The 23974-nt window shown below is 39.7% G+C and overlaps 2 protein-coding genes and 1 pseudogene across 12 annotated transcripts in view; 2 read left to right on the plus strand and 1 right to left on the minus strand.

The window, feature by feature from the left end:
- The window catches only part of MARCHF10 (membrane associated ring-CH-type finger 10), a 239954-nt gene extending 236461 nt beyond the window's left edge, over positions 1 to 3493 (minus strand). For all 5 annotated transcript variants that reach the window (XM_053567916.1, XM_053567913.1, XM_053567915.1 and 2 more), the window contains exon 1: positions 3364 to 3493. The gene's annotated coding sequence lies outside the window, so the exon portion shown is untranslated. The remainder of the gene's footprint in view (positions 1 to 3363) is intronic.
- On the plus strand, positions 514 to 22851 carry LOC128571140 (YTH domain-containing family protein 3-like; annotated as a pseudogene).
- Positions 3524 to 23974, plus strand: part of TANC2 (tetratricopeptide repeat, ankyrin repeat and coiled-coil containing 2) — a 382898-nt gene continuing 362447 nt past the window's right edge. For 6 of the 7 annotated variants that reach the window (XM_053567902.1, XM_053567904.1, XM_053567905.1 and 3 more), the window contains exon 1: positions 3524 to 3652. The gene's annotated coding sequence lies outside the window, so the exon portion shown is untranslated. Of the gene's footprint in view, positions 3653 to 11539; positions 11690 to 23974 lie in introns of those variants that run through there. The other variant, XM_053567903.1, reaches the window with a different exon arrangement.

The raw sequence follows: 23974 nt of genomic DNA on the forward strand, positions 1-23974 counted from the left end.
TCAATAGGAAGAGAATTGAGTGTAAAGGATAAAGATAGGCCTGATTGTTTACTTAAGAGGCTTAGAGGTACCAGGGGAAGACATGTGCAGAGGTGAGTGATTATGCTCAGCTGGTGAAACAAGAATGGGCATTTTGAATGATACAGATGGCACTGAAAAGTTGGGAGATGTAGGGTAAGGTTGGGTTACTTTCTGGACAATAATTTGGAGGTTCTTCTTTGATAGCATACTTTAAGTTTTCAAGTTTAATTTATTACCTTGACTAGAATGGATTTTTAGTAGGTAATAAAATTATCATCCTCAGGATTTCAGATTTTAGTGACAAAAAAGAAAATCCAGGAGAAGATTGAGAACATAGGTGACTTCACTTTGCAATGTTGCTGTCTGTCCCTGCGTGTACCCCATTGTCACGTCCGTCAGGCACACAATGTTTCCATGCAAAGTTAGAGTGTGGAAACAAATTGTAAGGCTTGACAGTAGAATTAGGTGGAAGAGAATGAGCTGATTAGAAGCATGTTGAATGATGAAAATAGTAAAACAGCGAGTTCATTGCAGTGGATACTGCAGTGTCCCGTGTTAAAATGGGATTTGGGAAAGGTCAGCCAAAAGAAGTGGGGACTGATCTGGGAAGTAGGATGAGGGTTACTCTTGAGTGAGTGAGAGTTATTCACTTTATCAGAACAAGAGACCAGGTGGGTCACAGCTATCAGACCTTACTGTGTGAAAATTCGATAAGAGCTCTGTTGCTAATATTGAACAATTACAGTGATTTTCTAAATTCCAGTAAAAATGTGCTTATAGGTTTTCATTTTGTGAATTATTATTAGACATTTTATATTTCCTACCTTGTAAAAAAGTTGCAAACAAATTTAGAAGAAAAACATTTCTTAAAAATACATTATTTTCTGTGGCCGTGCCTGTGGCTCAAAGAGTAGGGCACCGGCCCCATATGCTGGAGGTGGTGGGTTCAAACCCAGCCCTGGCCCCAAACTGCAAAACAAACAAACAAAAAAACCCCATTATTTTCTAACATGTGGAGATCTGCTTAAGCACGACACAACTAGATTTAGTGTTAGTAAAACTGTGTCAATTTCTTAAATCTATCAATATTTCCTGATGCTCCACAAGGAGCAGCATAATTTTTACATGCTGGCACCTGAACTAGTTTAAACCAACATACTCCACCCCCAACTGCTTTTTGTTATTTTTCATGGGAAGGAATGTTACTAGCCTCAGTGAAACTCACAGGGCAAGGATTAGATACAAAATAATCTTAAAAATATTTAATAAATTAAAAAGTCCAAAGGAGAATTAAATAGGGTAAATGCGAGCGTAAGAAGGATGACATAATAGCTGTTTCCTGAGCATTTATGTTTAAGTATTTTCCAGAATTTCATTTAATCTTTACAACCTTCCTGTGAAGTGTCGGCATCCACCGTAGATACATAGTTGAAGAAAAGAAGGTTCATAGAATTGCTCAAGGTCACATGGTTGGTAGGTGGTGGGTGAGCCTAAGATTCAAACCTAGTTTTTCTGACTCCAATGATGATGCACTCCAATGCTTCTTTGGGCGTTATGTGATTTTTTTTAAAACTGAGATAAAAATACACAAAAAAATGCACAGATCATTTTGCAATCAATATACACACCCTTGTAACTATATCAAAATACTGAACTTTTTCAGAAGGAAAAAGGAGAAGGAGACCCAGAAGGATCTCTCCTGTTACCTCTCAGTCAATTCCCCGGTAAGTAATCACTACCCTGCCTCTACCACCACAGGTAGATGGGTTTTAGTTAGATTAATCTAACTTTTCGGAGTTAACAAAAGATTCCCTATGTCAGTCCTTCACCTTTCCATTTTTGTTGTAGTATTTAAAACTGCTCTAGCTCTGACTTTTCAAGGAATCACTGTTGAGATGAGCTGTTGGACCTGATTACATATTCAATTTCCTTTATTGTTCTGAAATTAATACTAACTTTCAAAAAAAAATCAAGAAAACTCCTGGAAATAGTGCTACTAGATTCCAAGCGCTGTTACCAAATCAACCTCTTTCACCTTAGAAGGTCCAAAGACAACAGCTTCCTTGACTGATGTAATTCAGTGCATCTATTTCCAATCATGGCATCTCATTAGGAAGTAGATGACCAGAAAAGGTCATCTCAGTTTCTGGGAGGGAGGCTGAACCAGGCAGAGTTATGTAGTAGTGACTGCCTTGCATCATCTCGCAGCAAAAGAAAATGTTTATGTCTCAGATATCTCCCAAAGTTGACTTGCTGTTTTATGATAGGAGAGAAAGTAAGAGTAAAGGTGAAGAAGATCTAGGTGGTGGGGGACATATGGCCCATATTCTTCCATGCGGCTTTAATGTAGTGGCTTTATGTACCTTGCCGACTAGCTCTTCAAACCAATTATTTCTCATCCAACCAGGCAGTGATAGAAACAGCGTCACAATTTTACCTCAGGCTCGAAAGCTGTGGTTCGTGAATTTTCAGCAATTATTCTAAAAAAGGCTCCCTTCTCTCCCCTTCCAGTGGCTCCCCAGTTTTCTCATTCTGATTCCCACCACAGCCAAACACGGCCTCTTGAAGCAGTCCACAAATTACAATTGAGAATCAAGGAAAGAATCACTGACACTTGTAGGCTTCGATAATTCTAGGAGTGATATGTGCCTAAGGTGACAGAAGTGTAGAGGAAATCAGGAGGAACGCTCTGGCCATCAAAGCAGGACAGGCCCCGAAGTGGGCGCACGTGACAGCAGCAGACACCTCGAGAGTGACATCACCCGGGGGCGGAGCCTAACTATGCAGGGCCTGACCAGCTATTGAGCTTCCTCCCCGCTTCCCCACCAAATGCCATCCACCCCACCAGTCAAAGCCCCCTGAGGAAACAAGAAATGCCAAGACATCTCAGCTCGCCAGAGCCAGCGCACCATCTTCCCGCGCAGAGAAGGGTTTCGTCTCCTTTCTCGCCCCCGGCGACTCCCCGCCCCCAAACTGGGGAGGAGGCGGGGGCGCGCGCGCCTTACCACGCACGCGCCCCCTCGCACGCGCCCTCCCACCGCGCTCGCGCCCCTCCCCACCCCGGCCCGGAGGGGGCGGGGCTGCGGGCGGCCTCCGAGGGTGCGACGCCCCCAGCGCGGCGGCGGCGCTAGCGAGCGGCCGGCCGGGCGCTGGTTGCTGGGTTCGCTGCTCCGGCGGGGCCCGCTGGCACAGCCGCCTTGCGCGAGCCGCCCGCCTGGTGGGGGAAGCTGCAAGCGCTCGGAGCGCCCGGCCTGGGGCTGCCCGCGTTTACCCTCCCGCCGCCGCCGCCCTCCGCGCCTCCTCCGGCGGCCCCGCCCCCGTTCCCATCCCCCTCGCTCTCACCTCCTGGCTGTGCCGCGCGAGGCGGAGCAAGGCGCCTGCCACCGCCGCCGAGCTGAGGGGCGAGAGCCGGCCCCTGCGCCGCCGCTGACAGGAGGACCGCCGCGGGCTGTGCTCGCCGGCCGCGAGGCCCCGCCGTGCCTTACCCGGGCGCAGACCCACCGCGGGGCGTCCGAGGGCAGCGAGGCGCTCTGGGTATCGCGGGCGGCGCCGGCGGGCGGCGTGGTCCTCCCAGGAGACCCCGGGGACTGGCGATTGACCCCGAGGTGCGGCGAGCCCGTCAGAACAGCAGGTAAGAGACCCGGGGCGCTGGATGAGGAAAGGTCGCTTCAGTGACAGGGGCGTTTGCCTCCGACGCCTCGGCTCGAGGGAGAGGGGCGGGGGCGAGCAGAGAGGCAGCGAAATGGGCAGCGAAGTGCAGCCCGTGTCAAAGGCGTTGGGAAGACTGGCTCCGAATGTGGCTCGAAGCCTGGCTTCATATGGGTCCGGAGTCGCCACTTAGCTGTCACCGAAGGTGTCGTGTAATTTGGTACCTAGAGAGCCTCCGGATGACGAGGATCTAGGATAAGATGCGAGGCACATTGCTGAAAGTGGCAGGGAATGTGGTGCAGAACGAGTTGCAAATGTGCCCCCAGAATGCAGCATAAAAGTAGTTGTGAAATTTGTCAGGTAAGGCACAGGATGGGCTGGCCTGGGTGGCGTTGGAATTCATGGCAGAAGTGGTATTAGTGATAGTAATAAATCCTCTGGGAAAGGAGGTGTAGTATAATAAAAGATTAATGAGGCTCCTTGCTAGATATTTTACCGCAAGAAATCGAGAAGAGCTGTGATAAGCTGGATTTTTTTTGTGTGTGTGTGTGTGACAGAGAAAGTAACCACGTGAAAGAAAAAAGCAAATTATGTCTGGTTGTGAGATGGGAAAGAAAAAATGGGCTAAAATAATTCCAGGTTTTGCTGTCAGTGGGTAGAGAGCTGATAAAATTGTGTCCTGTCTTCCATTCCAGGTGTGGAATGTTTGAAATGTTTTCACAAAACATAAACAAAGATAATTAACATTAGGAAGAAGATTTGGTGTTTCGGGTGTCTTTCACTCTCTTCTCTGCTTCTCTCCAGGAAAAGAAAAGAAAAAAGAATCTTGACCATAATTGTGAATTCAAGATCATTAGGCAAAGGGAATTATTTTCTGTATGTGACCCTTTCTTGGTTTTTACCCAGGTGAACATATCTGGAATGAGGAAAACAAAACAATATGGTGAACAAAAGGGATAAATTTTCAGGCATTTTGAGGGGCTGGAGCCAAGAGCTATCGCAATGGTTAATTACAGAGAATGGCAGTAGTGAAATGTTCTTGTACGCTTTGGTTTGGGGATGGTGAAATAAGGAAAAATTGAATACAGTAAATTGGCATAAAAAGCAACAACATGGATACTGTCGGTGGAATGCTTCTTGCAGCAATTCCCAGGTAGATCATCTTAGGAATGTGAGCACTAAAATAAAAGCATTAAATATTCCCTTGCTTCTCCTTCTCTTCCTCCTCCATGTAGATATCTGTATCTATATATAGATATATGTATATATACATATATGAAATTATCTACATGCTGCAAAAACATTGTTACTTCCATTTAGGAACATCTGTGTTTTGAGAGTATTGTCAAATGTAGCTAGAATTTCAGAAGTAACAAAAGACACCTCAAGGAGCTGTTTAATATAACTTGTATGTGTACGTATAATGTGTGTCAATATACTATGAAACAAAAGCTGAAACATCTGGATGTGTTCATTAGGAAATATTTAATTATTGATGAGATTTTAGTGTTTTATATCATTCTTGTGACAAGGAATTACTTCTCTGAATGTTGTTGTTATAGTAATTTGCCAGATAATCTGAAAATATATAACTGACTTTTCCCTGGATCCAAATTCAGTCGTTGAGGGATCATTTGTCTCAAAGACAAAACTGAATTTCCTTGGCAATTAATTTAGGGTTTTTAGTCTTTTCTGTAGATATGCCCCTCACCTTGAGGCTCTAGTGGGGCTAAAAAAGAGAAGAGAGGGACAGAGGAGAATAAAGAGCAATTCTGTTGGGTCTTCCTGTTTTATTCCTACTGTAAGCCATATGTACTGCCACCCCCTACTGTCTGTAGGAAGAGGTGTTGCAGAGCCCCGTTCTTTTCTTGTTATCACTGCCCCCTTGTGTAAGGGAAGAAATTGATAGTTGCACTTGTGGGACTGTTCTTGATAGAATTATCATGTAGGTTTATTAATCATCTATTTTCTTTAGAGTTGCAGAGCTTTAAACTTACTATTAATCAGGCTTCATATTTGGTGTCTGTTTTTAATACAGGCAGTATCCGATTTTAGTTAATAATTAAGATTACTAAGAATGTTTGCAGTATGTTTGGTAAGATGGAAATACTATTAATATTACTAATGGCTGGGTAAGTAGCTAACTTCTGTAATTCGAGCATGTTTGGAGATGGGATTTCTTTAGCCCAGAAATTTGAGACCAGATTGAGCAACAGAAAGAAAGAAAAGAAAAGAAAAATTAGCTGGTGTGGTGGCGTGCACCTGTAGTCCCAGCTATTTGGGAGGTTGAGGCAGTAGGATCACCTTAGCCCAAAGTATGAGGTTGCAGTGAGCTGTGGTGATCATGCCGTTGCACAATCATGCCTGGACAACAGAGCAAGATCTTGTCTCAAAAAATATATATAGTCTGGATGCCCGTAGCTCAGTGGTTAGGCCACTGGCCACATGCACCAGGGCAGGTGGGTTGGAACTTGGCCCTGGCCTGCTAACAAACAACAACAATAAAAGAAAAAAATAGCCAGGCGTTGTGGCGGGTGCCTGTAGTCCCAGATAATCAGGTGGCTGAGGCAAGAGAATCACTTAAGCCTAAGAATTTGAGGTTGCGGTGAGCTGTGATGTTACAGCACTCTACTGAGTGCGACATAGTGAGACTATGTCTCAAAAAAAAAAATATTGGTTGTTTAGTGGATAGATATTTATATGCAAATAAAATGGAAATCAAGGCAATAGAATGTTACTGATAATTTTAGAGGGGAAAGAGACTAGGTTTCTCAGCATACGATTTAATTTATGTTCAAAACAAGTAATGTTAACAAAATTATCCACTCACAGTTCTACCGCTGTAACAAATTTATTTTTGTGTTCCATGTTCCTTTAAGATTTTAGTCGATAGGGTGGTGCCCATCGCTCAGTGGGTAGGGCACTGGCCACATACCCACTGGGCTGGCGGGTTAGAACCTGGCCTGGGCCTGCTATGACAACTGCAACAACAACAACAAAATGGCTGGGCATTGTGGCGGATGCCTGTAGTCCCAGCTACTTGGGAGGCTGAGGCAAGAGAATTGCTTAAGCCCAAGAGTTTGAGGTTGCCATGAGCTGTGATGCTATGGCACTATACTGAAGGAGACAAAGTGAAAACTCTGTCTCAAAAAAATATATATATGTATATGTGTGTGTGTGTGTGTGTGTGTGTATCATTACTACTGCAGTCATTCCTCTGTATACACAGGCTATTGGTTTTAGCTCCTAAATGTAGGAAAAGTATAAGTGAGTTTTGCATCCCATAAATACTGTATTGGTTGAAGAAAAAAAAAGGTCTGTGTATGCTGGACCTGGTTAGTCCAAACCCGTATTGTTGAAGAGTGAACTGTACTAGTAGTAAGAGCTCATACTTCTACCATGTATAGTACCTATTCTTTGTCAATCCTATTATACATTGTTTTAATCAGTTTTAATACCCTATGAGGTATATATACTGTTATTTTCATTTCACAGATGAGAAACTGAAATGAGAAGTTAAATAACTTACCCAGTGTTATATAGCTAAGAAGCGAAAGAGCTAGGGTTCAATTGGGAACTTGCTCTAGTCTCTGTGTTTTTCATCAGAATACTATATTGCCCTCTCACTCAAATTAGTGATTGATAAGGCATAATTAAAATGCACCTGCAGGTGGCGCCCATAGCTCAGTCGGCAAGGGCGTTGGCCACATACACCTAGGGTGGTGGGTTTGAATGTGACCCAGGTCTGCTAAGCAACAATGGCAACTGCAACCAAAAAAATAGCCGGGTGTTGTGACGGGCACCTGTAGTCCCAGATACTTGGTAGACTGGGGCAAGAGAATCGTGTAAGAGTTGAAGTTGCTATGAGCTGTGATGCCATGGCACTCTACCCAGGGTGACAGCTTGAGACTCTGTTTCAAAATAAATAAATAAATAAAAGTAAAATAAAATACACCTGTACATCATAAAGCAGATACTCGAAGGGGATAAACCTGGTATGACTTACATAAACATTAAGACTACATATATGCAAAAAATATAATTATTTACAGTATGAACATTTCTCTTTAGGTATTATATTTCAATTTGTACCTGGAATAATGAGGAGAGGAGTATCATTGCTTCTTATGTGGTCAAGGAAATATTTGTGAGGTTGGTTGGTTTGGGGGGATACTTGAGAGGTAAAAAGTTATTGTCAAGTAGTCTGATGTGGTGTATGTGTATACATAGTGTGCAAATAAACATACATTATACGCACACACACACACACATTTGGTCTCTTTAGAAGTACCAGTAAATCTTCACTGCTAATTTTCTCTAGGAAAATTAAGGAGCAATTATCAGATATTTTTCCTATCTACTCAAAATTTTTTATAATCTCTCTTTCTTTCGTTTCTCTGTTGCCCAGGCTGGAGTACAGTGGCACAGTCATAGCTCACTGCAGCTTTGATTGCCAGGGCTCAAGTAATCCTCCCACCTCAGCCTCCAGAGTAGCTGGGAGTACAGGTGTGAGCCACCACACCCTGCTCATCTTTAGATTTTTTTGTAGAGGTGGAGTCTCACTATGTTTCCCAGGCTGGTCTTGCTAGGTTCAAGTGATCCTCCCATCCTGACCTCTCAAAGTGATGGGATTATAGGTGTGAGCTGCTATTCCTGGCCTCTATTCATTTATATTAAAAAGTACTGTAATTTGGTTTGGTGCCTTTAGCTCAGTGGCTAGGGCTGGCGTGTTCTAACCCAACTTGGGCCTGCCAAAGAACAATGGCAACTACAACCAAAAAATAGCCGGATGTTGTGGCAGGCACCTATAGTGCCAGCTACCTGGGTGGCTGAGGCAAGAGAATTCCTTAAGCCCAAGAGTTTGAGGTTGCTGTGAGCTGTGATGCCAGGGCACTCTACCGAGTGTGACATAGTGAGACTCTGTCTCAAAAAAAAAAAAAAAAAAAAGTATTGTAATTAGCAAAAATGAGTAGGATACTTCTTCCATCAACAAATGTTTGTTCAGATTTTTCTTACACTTTAACATTGTTTTATAGATATTTAGTTTATGTGACAAAATATTTACAAAAATGTGTAAAGTATGAAGAATAACAATGTATCTCACATTCATGTGTCTTTCACTCAGTTTAAGAAGTGGAATATTACCTCTCACAATTGCAATAGTTATTTTCTTCTCTTAACTAAATAGTTTCTGCCATTTTTTAAAAAACAGAAACTTTTTCTTCTTATGCCCTGAATCATACATCTCATGTAACCACTTCCTCCATTTTCATATACATTTATTAAAATAGGAATTCAGCATAATCTGATAATGGCTAAACGTTTTCAGCACATATGTTTATAAAACAATATATTTAATAAATTGTCATAGACTCAGACCCTGCTTTTTACTGGTTGGTAGTTCATTTTAGCCTACTTCATTTATAAAACCTAAAATTGTTAAACATTAGTAGATTATTTCCTTATATCATTGATTCTTGACTATCCCATGCTAGCTGTGTTTTTTTCTCCTACTCAAGTACCTTTGCTCTTTTAGTATAATATTTTCTAAATGAGTTTGTATGAATTATTTTGAATGGAGAGGGAAATAGACCCTAGGAGGGAGTATACTAATTCAGTAGTTCCAAAAGGGAATTGGATTAGATGCTACTGATTGGATATGAGTTAGAAAAAGTGTGCCTGAAAGAAGTGCATTAAAATTCTTTGTTTGTCATATTTCTTCCTTTTACAATAGAATTAAAATTGGACCTGAGGCACATTGATTGGGCACACTAGTTGAATTACACTGGATTGAATTTACCCAGATTCAATCAATTCAATGCCAATGTTAGCTGGAATATTTTTACTGGCAGTATGGTACCTAGATTTTATTTTAAGGAGCTAGAACAAGTCGTTGCATATGGCTGTTTACTAGCAATAGTCTGATCAAGGTATCAAATACCATAAAATGGTTTGGAAGCTAGTTTAATTATTTGAACATTTCTTTTTTTTTCTGTGAATGAATTGAGACTCCACATTATCACATTTGGTAATGTGCCTATAGTCATCAAATATTATTTAGGGGAAGGCACTATATAAATGTACTATAATAAGTAAATAGTTTAACTTTATTTTTTTGGCAGAAGACATTAGAGTCTTTTTTTTTTTTTTTTTTTTTTTTTTGAGACAGAGTCTCACTCTGGCACCCTGAGTAGAGTGCCTGGCCTAATAAATAGTTTTTTATAATGCCATGACAGCTATCACTTGGTATATTTGAATAGCATCTTTCGTAGTAACTTGTATTCGATGAAGATCATTTAAGATGAAAAATGAGTTGAGGAGATGTGTATATGGTAATGGCACGTGTGTATTGTTAGTCTCTTTAAAAGGCCATCGAGAGAAACTGGGTAAAAAAAGAGCTTAAAGATATGGGGCAGGGTGGTGCATGCTTGTAATCCTAGCACTCTGGGAGGCCTAGGCTGGTGGATTGCTTGAGCTCAGGAGTTTGAAACCCATCAGCTACCTGGGAGGCTGAGGCAAGAGGATCTTTTGAGCCCAAGAAGTTGAGGTTGCTGTGAGCTATGATGCCACAGCTCTCTACCTAGGGCAACTCAATTAGATTCTGTCTCAAAAAAAAAAAAAAGAAAACACTTAAATTTTCCTATTCAATGATCCTTTTTTTTTCTTTTAGGGGATATTTTACTTTGAGTGTTTGAGATTCAAGGTAATATTAGATGGAGAACAAAAATTTTGTGTCAGTTTTAGAATACTAAGGCAAGTTGAGGATGCAGTAAGTGAAAAAATTTCTGGTAGGGTCTATTCTTTTTTTTTTTTTGAGACAGAGCCTCAAGCTGTTGCCCTAGGTAGAGTGCTATGGCATCACAGCTCACAGCAACCTCCAACTCCTGGGCTCAAGCAATTCTCCTGCTTCCACCTCCCAAGTAGCTGGGACTACAGGCACCCGCCACAATGCCCGGCTATTTTTTGGTTGCAGCCATTGTTGTTTGGTGGACCCGGGCCGGATTCCAACCCATCAGCTCAGGTATATGCCTTAGCTGCTTGAGCCACAGGCGTTGAGCCAGTAGGGTCCATTCTCATTCCAGAAAACTCTAAATTAAGTAATTATAATACTATAATTATTTGTGGAAATAATTTTGGTAGGTCAGTTTATTTTTAAAAAATTTTATAAATCAGGCGGCACCTATGGCTCAGTCGGTAGGGTGCCGGCCCCATATACCGAGGGTGGCGGGTTCAAAACCGGCCCCGGCCAAACTGCAACAAAAAAATAGCCAGGTGTTGTGGCGGGCACCTGTAGTCCCAGCTACTTGGGAGGCTGAGGCAAGAGAATCGCTTAAGCCCAAGAGTTGGAGGTTGCTGTGAGCTATGTGATGCCATGGCAGTCTACCTAGGGCCATAAGGTGAAACTCTGTCTCTACAAAAAAAAAAAAAAATTTTTTTATAAATCATGTGAAAGCTATGTTTGTGGATAAATGCCAGATAAGTTGCTTTTTTTTATGGGCCACGTCCATATGACATATGTCTTGTTATGTTCAGCTTTTGTTTGTCCTTGGATAGATGAAGGTAAACATCAAATTTAAGAGGCAAAAGAGTTATGTTGGTGTTAGTCTTAATCATGCCTTTTCTTTACCCTTTTCTGCCCTATGATATCAGTTTCTGCTTTTATTCACTGCATTGTATGTACCAATTCTAAAATATCTTTCTTTTTTTCAGAACTTGCGAGAGTCTGATGTTAGTCATTTAAACTGGGTAGTTGTTTATAGTGAATGATCTTGTCAGTGTTTTTAAAAAAAATCCAATTGCCCAGTAGATATCTTCACTGTTCTTGTCAAATTTATGTACCTTTCTTTCCTAGGTACCTCCACCTTGCTGCCAGAGTGATTTTTCTAAATGGGCATCTGATCACGTCACTTTTTTCTGCAGAATCTTTCAGAACCTCTGATCACGTCATTCTTTTCTTCAGAGTCTTTCAGGGGGTTCCTCATCACTGAATGGATAAAATGGAAGCTCCTTCGCAAACCATGTAAGATTCTTCATAATCTGGTCCCTGCTTCTTCTTTAGACTCATTGCTTACCTCTTCAATGTTATGCTTCAGCAATACTGAACTGTGGTTCCTTCATTCATGCTTTTCTTTGTGAAGTTCTTTTTCATGGACTACTCCTCTCCTCTCTGTTCTCTGGGCACACTACTCCTCAGTGGTCGTGTCTTAGCCCAAACAGTATCTTTAGAGTGAAAAAGATCGTGCTTACTCCTCCAGGTGGGCTTGGGCATGCTATTCTCTATTCTCCCCTTGCAATTTATAGTAGTTGTCACAACGTATTTAAGTATTTATATGACTGTCTCATCACTAGTCAGTGAGCCCTTTTAAGCATGCTTTTATTTTCAGCATCAGTATAGCTAGTGCATAGTAGGTGTTCATTATCGCTTTTGAGTAAAGATTGTTGATAGTTATCTCAGTTATGGCTTTGAAACCTCATCATTTATTGTGGAATTAGAGGAAAGGTTAGGCATCAGGACCATATAAATACACACACCATTTAAAATATTATTCAGAGTAACTTCCTGGACTGTAATTACAACTAACTCTAAAGATAAATCATATTTTGTTCTTTTTTATGTTTTCTGGTGGCAGGGAGATTAGAAAGTTCCCTATGCGAACTTTAGCCAAATTATTTTCTTTGTTTGTCATAGGGCTTGGTAAACTACAGTCTATAGGTCAAATCCAACCCATTGTTTGTTTTTGTACAGCCTGCAAGCTAAGAATGGCTTTTATATTTTTAAGTGGTTGAAAAAAATATCAAAAGGTGAATAATACTTTGTAACACTTAAAAATTAAAGGAAATTCAAGTTTCTTTGCCCATAAAGAAAGTTTTATTGAAACATAGCCATTCTCATTTGTTTACATATTGGCTATGGCTGTTTTCAGGTACAACAGCAGAGTGACTACTAGTTGCTCTAGGGACCATATGGCCTTCAAAGCCTAAATGTTTACTATCTAACTTTTTACAGAAAAAGTTTGCCAATCCTTGGTCTGTTACATAGTCTGTGCCTATTAAGTGTTCACTCAATGTCATGAGTTGGAGATAAAACCAATTGTGTCTGTTGTGGTGTTTTCAGGGCTTACTTGGTTCAATTTACTCAGAAAAGATCATCCACTTTGCGTTAGTACTGATCATCTCACAGGTCTCTATTGTACCTCCTTGTGTTATGACACCTTTGTTACACCTTTGTTATGACACCTTTGTTACATCTAACTCTGAAGAAGTTTCCAATAAAGCATCTTATAAGATTATATTACTTTTTTAAGAGAAATATCCCAAGCGGCTAGGAGTTTGGAGCATACCATGTAAGAGAATATTGTTCCTTGTTAAGATCTTAGTCTCTCACATACATATTTTGCATTATGTCATTGTTATATTTTATTTATTTATTTATTTGAGACAGAGTCTTACTCTGTTGCCCTGGGTAGAGTGCTAAGGCATCATCATAGCTCACAGCAACCTCAAACTCTTGGGGTTAAGTGTTCCTCTTACCTCAGCTTCCCAAGTAGGTAGGGCTACAAGCGCTTGCCACAATGCCCAGCGACTTTTTCTAATTTTAGGAGAGACAGGATCTCACTTTTGCTCAGGCTGGTCTTAATTAAACTCTAGAGCTCAAGCAGTCTGCCTGTCTTGGCCTTTCAGAGTGCTAGGATTACAGGCATGAGCTACCGAGCCTGGCCTTCATTGTTATATTTGAAAGAACCTTGATTTTGTATATTAACTTGTTATGCAGATGCCTTGTGTGTAAGATACAGGAGTTTGGAAAACGGAGGGTGGAGTGGGGTGTTTATGGAGTGCATTAACATATTAATTTATTTAGATATTTACTGACTACCTTCTATGTGTAAGTAGTTACTTTTGCTACAGCTGTCTTTCAGTTAAGGGTGGAAATTTCCTATTCTTCCTTAAATAAAAACTAAAATTATAATTCAGAATTATGTGTGCTAGGTATTTTTTCTGTTGGGAAGGATATATTTTTTAAAAATGTAGTGTATTAGGGCGGCACCTGTGGCTCAAAGGAGTAGGGCCCCAGCCCCTTTTGCCGGAGGTGGTGGGTTCAGACCCAGCCCCGGCCAAAAACTGCAAAAAAAAAAAAAGAAAGAAAATGTAGCGTATTAGTATTGGCCACTTCCCCAAAATTTCATTAGCCAGTGTTAACAAGTTTTACTGTTTTATTTGGCAAAATATTATGAAAAGAAGGCAGTGATTTATATATTCCTTTTTCTAAATATCAGCAAGTATTGCAGATATAAAATTCATCAAGAAAAATATATAAATAATAATAATGGACAACTTTTGTTATTCCAATTGGATCTTTGGACCAGGTAGTCATGCTTACTTATTTCCATGCCTATAATACCATGGCAAGTATTATCATATGATGACATAACTGACTATAAAGATTGACAATATGAAGAAATAAGGCACAGATTTTTATTTCCATAGAAACCCCCTTTCCCATCTATGAATGCAGCCTTACAAGTAGATTACTGTTATTAAACTTGGAAATGAGAATGAGTATGTAGACACTGTGATTTAGTCATTTTAGGCTTGGAGAATCTCCTTCCAATCTTAGTAAATTCCCTATGCCTAAAGAAGGCAATCTCTTCTTAGCCCATTGTTCCTAATCTTGTATTGAGGGAGAGTCCCACAGTATCTAGTTCTAGTTGCTGAAATCTGACAAGTCACAGCTAGTCTGGGTGTGAAAACTTTGGTTGTACTCTAGAATTCTCTTTCTGTTCAAAGTCCATAGAATTCTGTAGGGGTCCCTAGGATTGTGAATTGGGATGAATGAAGGTAATTAGCTTTAGTAGACGTGTAGAATGAAGACTTGTTAAAGTACATAAACAAACAACCATCCAACCTTGTTCACCCAAATCCTGCTTCATGGTCAGTGAATCTTACCCCTTTTTTTTTTTTAGAGCTTTAAAGAGGCAGAGGGACTTCCTCTGGAAGTTGTTATTCAGATGTTCACGTATTACAGGATGACAGTTGTGTTGTTTGGTTGTAAGAAGCTTATATATTTTACAAGGTGAAACCAGTTGTATAGTGGAAAGAATGTGAATTTATGAGTCTTGAATAGTGAAAACGGGTTTGAATTAATGCTCTGTCACTTACTAATTGTATGAGGGGCTAAAAACCTATCTTGTAGGACTTTTATGATGATGAAAAAAATCGCAGTGAAAAATTTTAGGACAATGTCTAGTAATTAGTAGAAATTTTCATTAGACTTTGGAAAGTGTCCTGGACTTTTCTTTTTTTATATGTACTTCACCCAGCTTCTTCCCTAAATTTTTGCAGACATTGTCAGTTCAGCTTTTCTTTGTTATCTTATCTGAATCTTTTTAGCCATGCAGGGTGCTCAAAAAAACCCATGGTAAGGCATGGTGCCATTGCTCATGCCTGCAATCCTAGCACTCTGGGAGGCTGAGGCAGGTGGATTGCCTGAGCTCAGGAGTTGGAGAGCAGCCTAAACAAGAGTGAGACCTTGTCTCTAAAAAGGTGTTGTGGCAGGCACCTGTAGTCCCAGCTCATTGGGAGGCTGAGGCAGGAGGATCTCTTGGGCCCAGAAGTTTGAGGTTGCTGTGACCTATGACACCGCAGCATTCTACCCAGGTTGCAGATTGGATTTTTTTTTTTTTTTTTTTGAGACGGAGTCTCACTTTGTTGTCTTCAGTCGTGTGCTGGGGCATCATAGCTCACAGCAACCTCAAACTCTTGGGCTCAAGAGATCCTCCTGGCTCAGCCTCCCAAGCAGCTGAGACTACAGGAGCCCACCACAACACCCTGCTATTTTTAGAGATGGGGGTCTTGCTCTTGCCCAGGCTGATCTCAAACTCCTGAGCTCAAGCCATCCACCCACCTCGGCCTCCCAGAGTGCTAGGATTATAGGCATGAGCCACCATGCCTGGCCTTGTTTTGTAGTTTTAAATAAATGAACTTCATAATGATTTCTCTCTTTACCTAAAAGAATTTAATTCTGTTTTTGTCTTTGGGTGTGTTAAAGGTAGGCATTTAGGTTGTCAACAAATTTTGTCATTATTTGTAACAGGCAGCTAGTTTCTCCCTCCCTACCCTTTTTTTAAATTACCAAATTAATGTTCGTGCTTGCAACCACTAAAATAAATTCTAGGCGTGAATAAAGAAAAGGTTAGCATTTTTGTCTCTCCTTGGGTCTCCCCCTTCTCCATTTATAATCCTTGGGGTAGCCAACATTAACTAGTACTTTGGTGATAAGTATTTTTTAATGTTTTTCTCTTTATTCAAAAAATAAATGAACATATATACACATATACATAGGCTTTTTAAAAATTAAGTAGGGATCATATTATTTACATTGCTTAGTAACTTGCATTATTCATTTGACAATATATCATGTCTGTCACTCCACTTAAGTAAATGGAATTCAAATAGAGTTGAAGAATATTTTATGGCACACTGTACTGTAACTTATTCTGCTATTCCTCAACTGATGTATTGATGTTAAGTTTGTTTCCTTTTTTTTTTTTTTTTTGCTGTTATAAGCATTACTTGACTCTTGTGACAGAGAAGCAAACATTTTAAATAAAATATTAGCAAAATAAATCCATCAGTGTATTTAAAAGACAGTGCATCATGATTAAGTAGGGTTTATTCTAAGATGGTAAGGACATTAAAATATTAACGTTTTATTACATTAACAAATTAAAAAGTTAAAAACTATATGTTTATCTCTCTTTTGAGGGGAGAGTTGGGGGGCTTTGTATTGTATTTATAAAAAATGGCTTAAGGATATGCTTGCCCATGTAGACAGCAATCCAACTTTTGTATAATTCTTTAGTCTTCAAAGTTGATGTACAAAAGGCTTTATTTTGGAATCTTTGGAAGGACTTTGTGGGTCCTGTGTCTTAGCCTTGACCTCAGTAGTGGCCTGTGGTTGCCGTAGCTTGGTACGTTGACAATGTGGACATTAGCAAACTTATAGAGACTGGGATGGATGACAGGGGTAATATCATCCAATTTAGGGCTAGCACCTTTTGAAAGATCATATTTGATAGCTTTGGGCTTAATGGGTACCTATTGGCCTCTATACAGGTACTCATTACCTTGAAAATGTTGGTCTGAATCTTTTTGAGGACTTACTTTTTTTTCCCCCCTAATCCTAATCCTGTCCCTTAAATTGAAATTTGAGGAACTTCTTGGCAAAATTATGCGTTCCTTAGAATCTGAGTGCTTGAAGCCATTTCTGTGCCATTTTCAGCACTGGTTGTGTGCTATATTGTTCTTGGATCTAGCCATATCTTTACTGCCAGCTACAATTCTGGGAATGATGGAGAGTGGAAAAAAGAGCCCTATGTCTATTTCAATAGATGCAAAAATTTTGATAGAACTTTGGAATAATTTCCTTATAGTACGTGGCATAATTTCTGAATCCTTACTTGAATGAAGTTGCCTTTTGTCTTGATCAGTGAGTACTATTTTGACCAGATATAGTGGTCATGGATCATAGTCTATAGTATTCATGTTATTCCACTGTCTTTAAGCTTCTTGTACAGGAGATTAAAAGTCTGATGTGGCTGACTCTTTATAAGTAACTGTTTTTTTTTTCTCTCCTTCTACACATACAATTTTACCACCCTTGTATGTTCTGAAATTTTCAGGTTTAATCTCATTGTTCACTTTATTCCTTTTATATCATAAAAAACTCAGTACTGCCAGTTCATCTCTCATTTCTTGGAGTCTAATTCCTGTCTGTATCGTTCTGTTTCCCATTCTTTGACCCCCATCTTCATTTTTTTCTTATTCATTAAAGTTAAGTAATTTTATTGGAATATGTCATTTCAGTAATTGGTCATTCTAAGTTGATATTCTCAGGTACACATGTGGTCTTCCACAATGTAGTTTCAGTTTTGTTTTTTTTAATTTCAGGAAAGTTTTAAATTATTGTTTTTACTATTCTGTTCCTTTAATTTTTTTCTTCAAGGGCTCCTATTATATTATCTATTCAGTCTTCTTTTACCTATCTTCAATATTTGTTATTTTCTCTCAAATCCTTTTTATCTTTTTGTTTCTTACTGACTTTTAAGATTTTCTTCTTTTTTACCTTCTGTTTTTCTTAAGGGATTATCTGTTTTTATTCACTCTTATCTTCTTTTCTGAAATGGTTTTTTTCTTTTTCTTTTTAATTCTTTCCTAGGTTATATCATCTTATTTTGAGTTTTTATAATTCTTATTTCTGTTATTCTTTCATGTCTATATCATTGCCCTAAGATGTTTTAATTTATTTTGAAATAGAATTTTATGGTTTTGACTGGTTATGTGGGCATGCCTTTCATTACAGGGATGTTATTCTGCTGGTTATTCTTGCTTTTCTTATAATAACTTTGTATGGCATTGATCTTGATACTTTTCTGTGATTCTCTTTTTTTGAAATGAATTTTTAAATCTTCTAGAATGTGGCTGGGTTCAGAAAAGCTTTTTTCTAATTTCACAAAGGTTTTTCTTTTGTTTTTCTGCAATGTTAAGAAATACGGTGGTTTGCATGCTAAGATTTCTTGGCCTTTTCCTCCTCCGCTAGTTTGATCTGAACCCCTCTCTTCAGTCTATCTTGTCTAACCCTAATTTTCATCTTAGTCTGTGCCTCTGGAGTGGTCAGTCATCTGAACAATTCCCTTTATTGTTATTTATTTTTTTTATAGAGACAGAGTCTCACTGTATTGCCCTTGGGAGTGCTGTGGCATCACAGCTCACAGCGACCTCCAGCTCTTGGGCTTAGGCGATTCTTTTGCCTTAGTCTCCCAAGTAGCTGGGACTACAGGCATCTGTCATGACACCTGGCTATTTTTATTGCAGTTTGGCCGGGGCTAGGTTTGAACCCGCCACCCTTGGTATATGGGGCTGGTGCCCCTACTCACTGAGCCACAGGCACTGCCCTACAGTTCCTTTTATTTTTAACTTTCTCTCCAAACAGTACCTTCATCTCCTTGCTCTAATTGAAGCCTACCTCTCTTCTTGGGGGAACTCCTGCCCCTGAGTTCTTTAGAGGTGGCTCCTCTTATTGAGAACTAAGACATTCTCTTTGCTTCTCTTTTCTGCATCTATACTTCTTTTGGGCTCATTGTCACTGTCCCTCTACTCTATTGTAATTATTTTAGTATCCAGATAGATGATTCTTCTATGGGTTGAGTAACTCTTATCTGAAAATCCAAAATCCTAAATGCTCCAAAATTTGAAACTTTTTGAGTGCTGACATGACATTCAAAGGCTGCTCACTGAAGCATTTTGGCTTTTGGATTTTCAGATTAAGAATGTTCAGCTGTTAAGTGTATAATACAGATGTTCCAAAATTTGAAAAAATCTGAAATCCCTAATAACATCTGGCCCAAAGCATTTTGGATGCTGAGAGGAAGTCAACCTGCCTCTTGACTTCCTCTCCTCCAGTCATCTTGTCTTCTGTCTTAGCTGTTCACTTCTATGGCATAGTTTATGCAGATGTTTTTAAACCCTCAGTGCATCTGTATTTACTGGGGATCTTTGAAAAACTATAAATTCTTTCTCCTCGAGACTCTGGTTTGATTAGTCTCAGATGTGGCCTGGGATGTCATTTTTAACAATTTTCCAAGGTGACTTTAATGTGAGGCTGGAATTGAAGGTTATTGTCTTTGAACTTATTATTACCTATTGCTAATAATTACAACTTTCTTTAGTATCAGCTTCTGATATTTTTTTTTTTTGTTTGTTTTTTTGTAGAGACAGAGTCACACTTTACTGCCCTCGGTAGAGTGCTGTGGCGTCACACAGCTCACAGCAACCTCCAACTCCTGGGCTTAGGCGATTCTCTTGCCTCAGCCTCCTGAGCAGCTGGGACCACAGGCGCCTGCCACAACGCCTGGCTATTTTTTTGTTGCAGTTTGGCCGGGACTGGGTTTGAACCCGCCACCCTCGGCATATGGGGCCGGCGCCCTACTCACTGAGCCACAGGCGCTGCCCAGCTTCTGGTATTTTATTCTCTAGTTTTGGGGCTCACTTCTCATACCCAGCGACCCTAATTCTTTGACCTCACTGGGACCTTTTCATTTATTACCTTTTCTATTTAACAATACCCTCACATCCTCACTTCCTTTTTTAACTAGCTGAATTCCCACAGTTTGTCATTACGCTTGCTCTACCTGCATCTACTTTCAGCCCCCTTGACCATCCTCCCTGGGTTGTTCTTCCTTGGCAAAACCCTGACTGAAATCAGCTCTACCTATTTTATATGTGTATACTTATAAGTGAGTATGGCTGGAGCAAAACAACTGTTTAAATTCTTGACAAGAGAATGACTTTAAATTCATTGTTTAGCGCTACTCAGCTGTCCAACTATACTATCCTAGTTCTTCCACATTCTTTTTGCTTACTTACATCCTTGCACTCCACTCATATTTTCAGTATTTCCTTTTATACTCTGTTTTTCAGATGATAACCTTGCTTTCTGTTTCATTAAGAATATAAATACATGTGGTGGGAGCCTGTAGTCTAAGCTACTTAGGAGGCTGAGGTAAGAGAATCGCTTGAGCCCAAGAGTTTGAGGTTGCTGTGAGCTGTGATGCCACAGCACTCTACTGAGGGCGACATAGTGAGACTCTATCTCAAAAAGAGAGAAAATAAATAAGAATAAAAACTATCTTCCCACAACTGCATCTTTACTAATGTTATTTTGAATTAACTGTCCTCCTCTATCGAAAACCTTTCCCTCCGAATGTCCTTTAGAGCCTACTCCTCCTCAAAGACATTGTTGCTATAATTCTTCCTCTTCTTCCTTTTTGGATTGCTGTTAGCAGCATAAAAACATACTGCGACTTCTTTCGTCTAGAGGAAACTCTCTCTTGCCCCTACTTCTTCCAGCTATCATCCCATTTTGTTTTTTTCATTTATATGAGACTGCAAAAAAAGTTACCTTTGTTCACCTTACCCAGTTCATTCTCAAGCTGAGTGCAGTGGTGTGCACTTACAGTCCCAAGCTACCTGGGCAGCTGAGGCAGGTGGATCAGTTGAGCCCACGAGTTTGAGTCTATCTTGAGCAACATAATGAGACTGCATCTCTAAAAGGAAGAAAGGAAGAAAAGGAGGAGGAGTATGCAAGTGGAAAAGAAAGGCCCTTTCCATGGACTTCTAAATAAGAGACCCTCATTTTGGTTTCTTGGCCTGTGGCAGCTGGTATAATCATATGGCCGAGGGCAGCAACTAGCAGCTGTGAGTACATGGGGAGAGGCCTAGGCAGTAGCAGTAGCTTCTCTCCAGTTGTGGTGAAGAACGCCAGCCAGTAGCGTGGATCAGAGACCTGAAGGGCAAGGAGATAAAGATAATCCATGGGGAGGTGATACTTTGCAAGGCTATTTGAAATGCTAAATATTTTGAGTTACCTGCTTTTACTTTCAGTACAAAATGATTTGATTCATCAACAAGATGCTGTGAATGATGATGATGATACTTAAGTAGCCCAACAAATCAGAGTAGCAGCTACCCACCGTTTTTCAATCCATACTTTCCTAGTTATTGTGCTCCATCAGTTGGATTTCCATATTCTCTTGGGGAAGCAGCATGGTGGTCCATGGCTGGAGACCAGTATCTGACAACCTGTGGACAAATGAAGAACTTTTGGAAATGCCTGACAAGTCAAAGAAGATGTTATTAAAGTTGTTTTTTTTTTTTTTTTTTTGCATAAGGTGACATCTTTGAACACTTAAACGCAAAATTTACTCTTCATGTCATATGGAGAACATCATTATGTACCAGTGGTATTTTTGTCAACACGGGGCAATAGGAAATACCCCTCCATTTTTTAGTCAGTGTAGATTTAACTTTTTTCTTGATAATGTTGATTTCTTTATATAGGGGATGAGTTGATCTCAGAGACAGTCAACACAAATTTCTGCTTATAGTAGCACTTAGTTCTCTTGGGAAAAGTATTACTGAGGGACAGGTTGGATTTGGCAGTGATACTTTGAGTAAAGTGACTGGCCTTAGCAGTGTTGAGTAAGGTATTACTGGACTGAAGATTGGTAGTGACCTGACAGCTGCAGTGACAAAACAGCCATGAATGGGAGTGGTATGACCAGCATTGCAAACAGTGTGCCTCTGGTTAGCCATGCAACACTTAAATCAACCTCCTGGGCTGCTGTTCCCAGAAGGCCTGGCAAACCCCAATCAAAACTTGAACCTGAGTCAATGGGGGAATTGGGGATTTTACTGTGCTACCGCCTTCTATAAAATACAATATGAATATTGGAACTTGAGTTGTAAAGGGGTTAGCGGTAAAGGCTTAACCAGCCTAACTAGTTCTGCCTCTTTAAATTATAATCCAGTAGCCTCAGTCATTAATTCAGCCACCAGTATTAGTACAAAACCAGCTGCCTGAGCATCAGTCTCAGCCACCACAACCAGAGCAGCAACAAGAACCCCAGCCTCATCAAGTGCAGTCTCGACAGCAGCAGCTGCAGAGTCTCTGGGTAACTCTTCAGAACAGGGTAGTGGGCTTCAACCAGAATAGCAGAGTGGGCAGTGAAAGCTTTGGTTTAGGTGTTATAAATCTCACTTTCTAGAGTAGAAATGTATCCAGTGCTGGAAAAGCTAAAGGTCATAAACAACTATAATTCCAATGACTTTGACTAGAACCTGAAGAGTGGATATGTATTTACAATTAAAAGCTACTCTGAGAATGACATACATCATTGCATTATACTATCTGGTGTAGCACTAATCATGGTGGTGTTTGTATGCACCTTATTTCCTGAATGGGAAAAGCCCACTTTACTCTTCATTGTGTATGGCAGTGGACATTTTTGTGGAGTGGCTGAAATGAAGTCTGTTGTGGACTATATAATGCATATGCTGATGTCTGGTCTCAGGATAAGTGAAAGGGCAAATTTGAAGTTAAATGGATCTTTGTCAAAGATGTTCCAAATGACTGATTATAGCATATTCACTTAGAAAATAATGAAAACAGACCAGTTACTGATTTAAGGGACAAGAGGTACCCTTAGAAAAAGCTATAAGCAAGTAATTGAAATAATTGCTATTTTTAAGCATGCCACCTCAATCTTTGATGACTTTACACATTATGAAAAGCACCAAGAAGAGGAAGAAGTCACATGTAGGAGAGAAAGTAGAAACAAACAATAACCATATGAAAATGTCCTCTTAAAATTGCAACGCTAATGATGTAGACTCTGGAAATGCCTAATAAGTCACAGATGTTATTAAGCCTTTTCTGTTTAAGGTGACATCTATGAACAATTTAACACAAAATTCACTCGTATTGCAATGGTTTTCATCAGTATATTTGCCCTATACTTTCACTAAACACACTTGAGAACTTTAACTAAGCACATTTTGTCCTGAAGCTTTTACCAGTGACTATTGTCCTTTGTAATTACGCGTTCTAGCTAAGGCACAGAAGACTGAATGAATGCAAGGATTCGTTAACTCTACAGTTAACTGTTAAAAGTGGTTCACTGATGCTAGAGTCACACTGCTTCAATTTTGTTATAGTTTTTAAATTGTTATTTTTTTAGTTAATCTACAGATTAAAAACAGATAATTCCATAAATATTTAGTCCTGGAGTTCAAGTCCAAGTGTTTAAGTAAAAAATTAATTTAGCACACTGGCAAAGCAACTTTAAGGTCTATTTTAATCAAATGAAACATAATCTGAAATTATATTAGAATATTTCCCTTGTCTTCAAACTGGTATAACAGATTATTGATATGCAGCTTGGTAGATTTCACTAGTTAATGCACATTCTTCTCCCCTTTTTCCCCCAATAATATGTACACTGAAAAATGTGCATTTTTCTGAAGAATGATTTTATTTGCTACCACTTAATGAACCCCAAATTTTGAGTAAATGCACCTTAGTCTGACCTTTATAACTACATTTAAAACCCGTATTTTCTGTTTCTGGGTGTTTGTGAGCCTAATTACTATCATAAAGTAAAAATTTATTACTCTGTGTATTCACTAGCTGAATAAACATAGTTCTGGTTTAGCAAGCACATATTGTGCCTCAGCTCCTTTCTCTCCAACTTTTGCATTGTCCTGGTATCCTTAAAATACTTTGAAAATATGGCCTCGATCCATGGATTAAATCAGTATTTAAGTGAATGTGTTGATGTTTTGTTCATCAAATCTATATAAGTGGGAATCCTGCATGTATCTGGGTATTCTTTTTTTTTTTTTTTTTTTTTTGAGACAGTCTCAATTTGTCGTCCTTGGTAGAGTGCCATGGCGTCATAGCTCACAGCAA

This window comes from Nycticebus coucang, chromosome 18, assembly GCF_027406575.1.
Source record: "Nycticebus coucang isolate mNycCou1 chromosome 18, mNycCou1.pri, whole genome shotgun sequence".
NCBI lineage: Eukaryota > Metazoa > Chordata > Mammalia > Primates > Lorisidae > Nycticebus > Nycticebus coucang.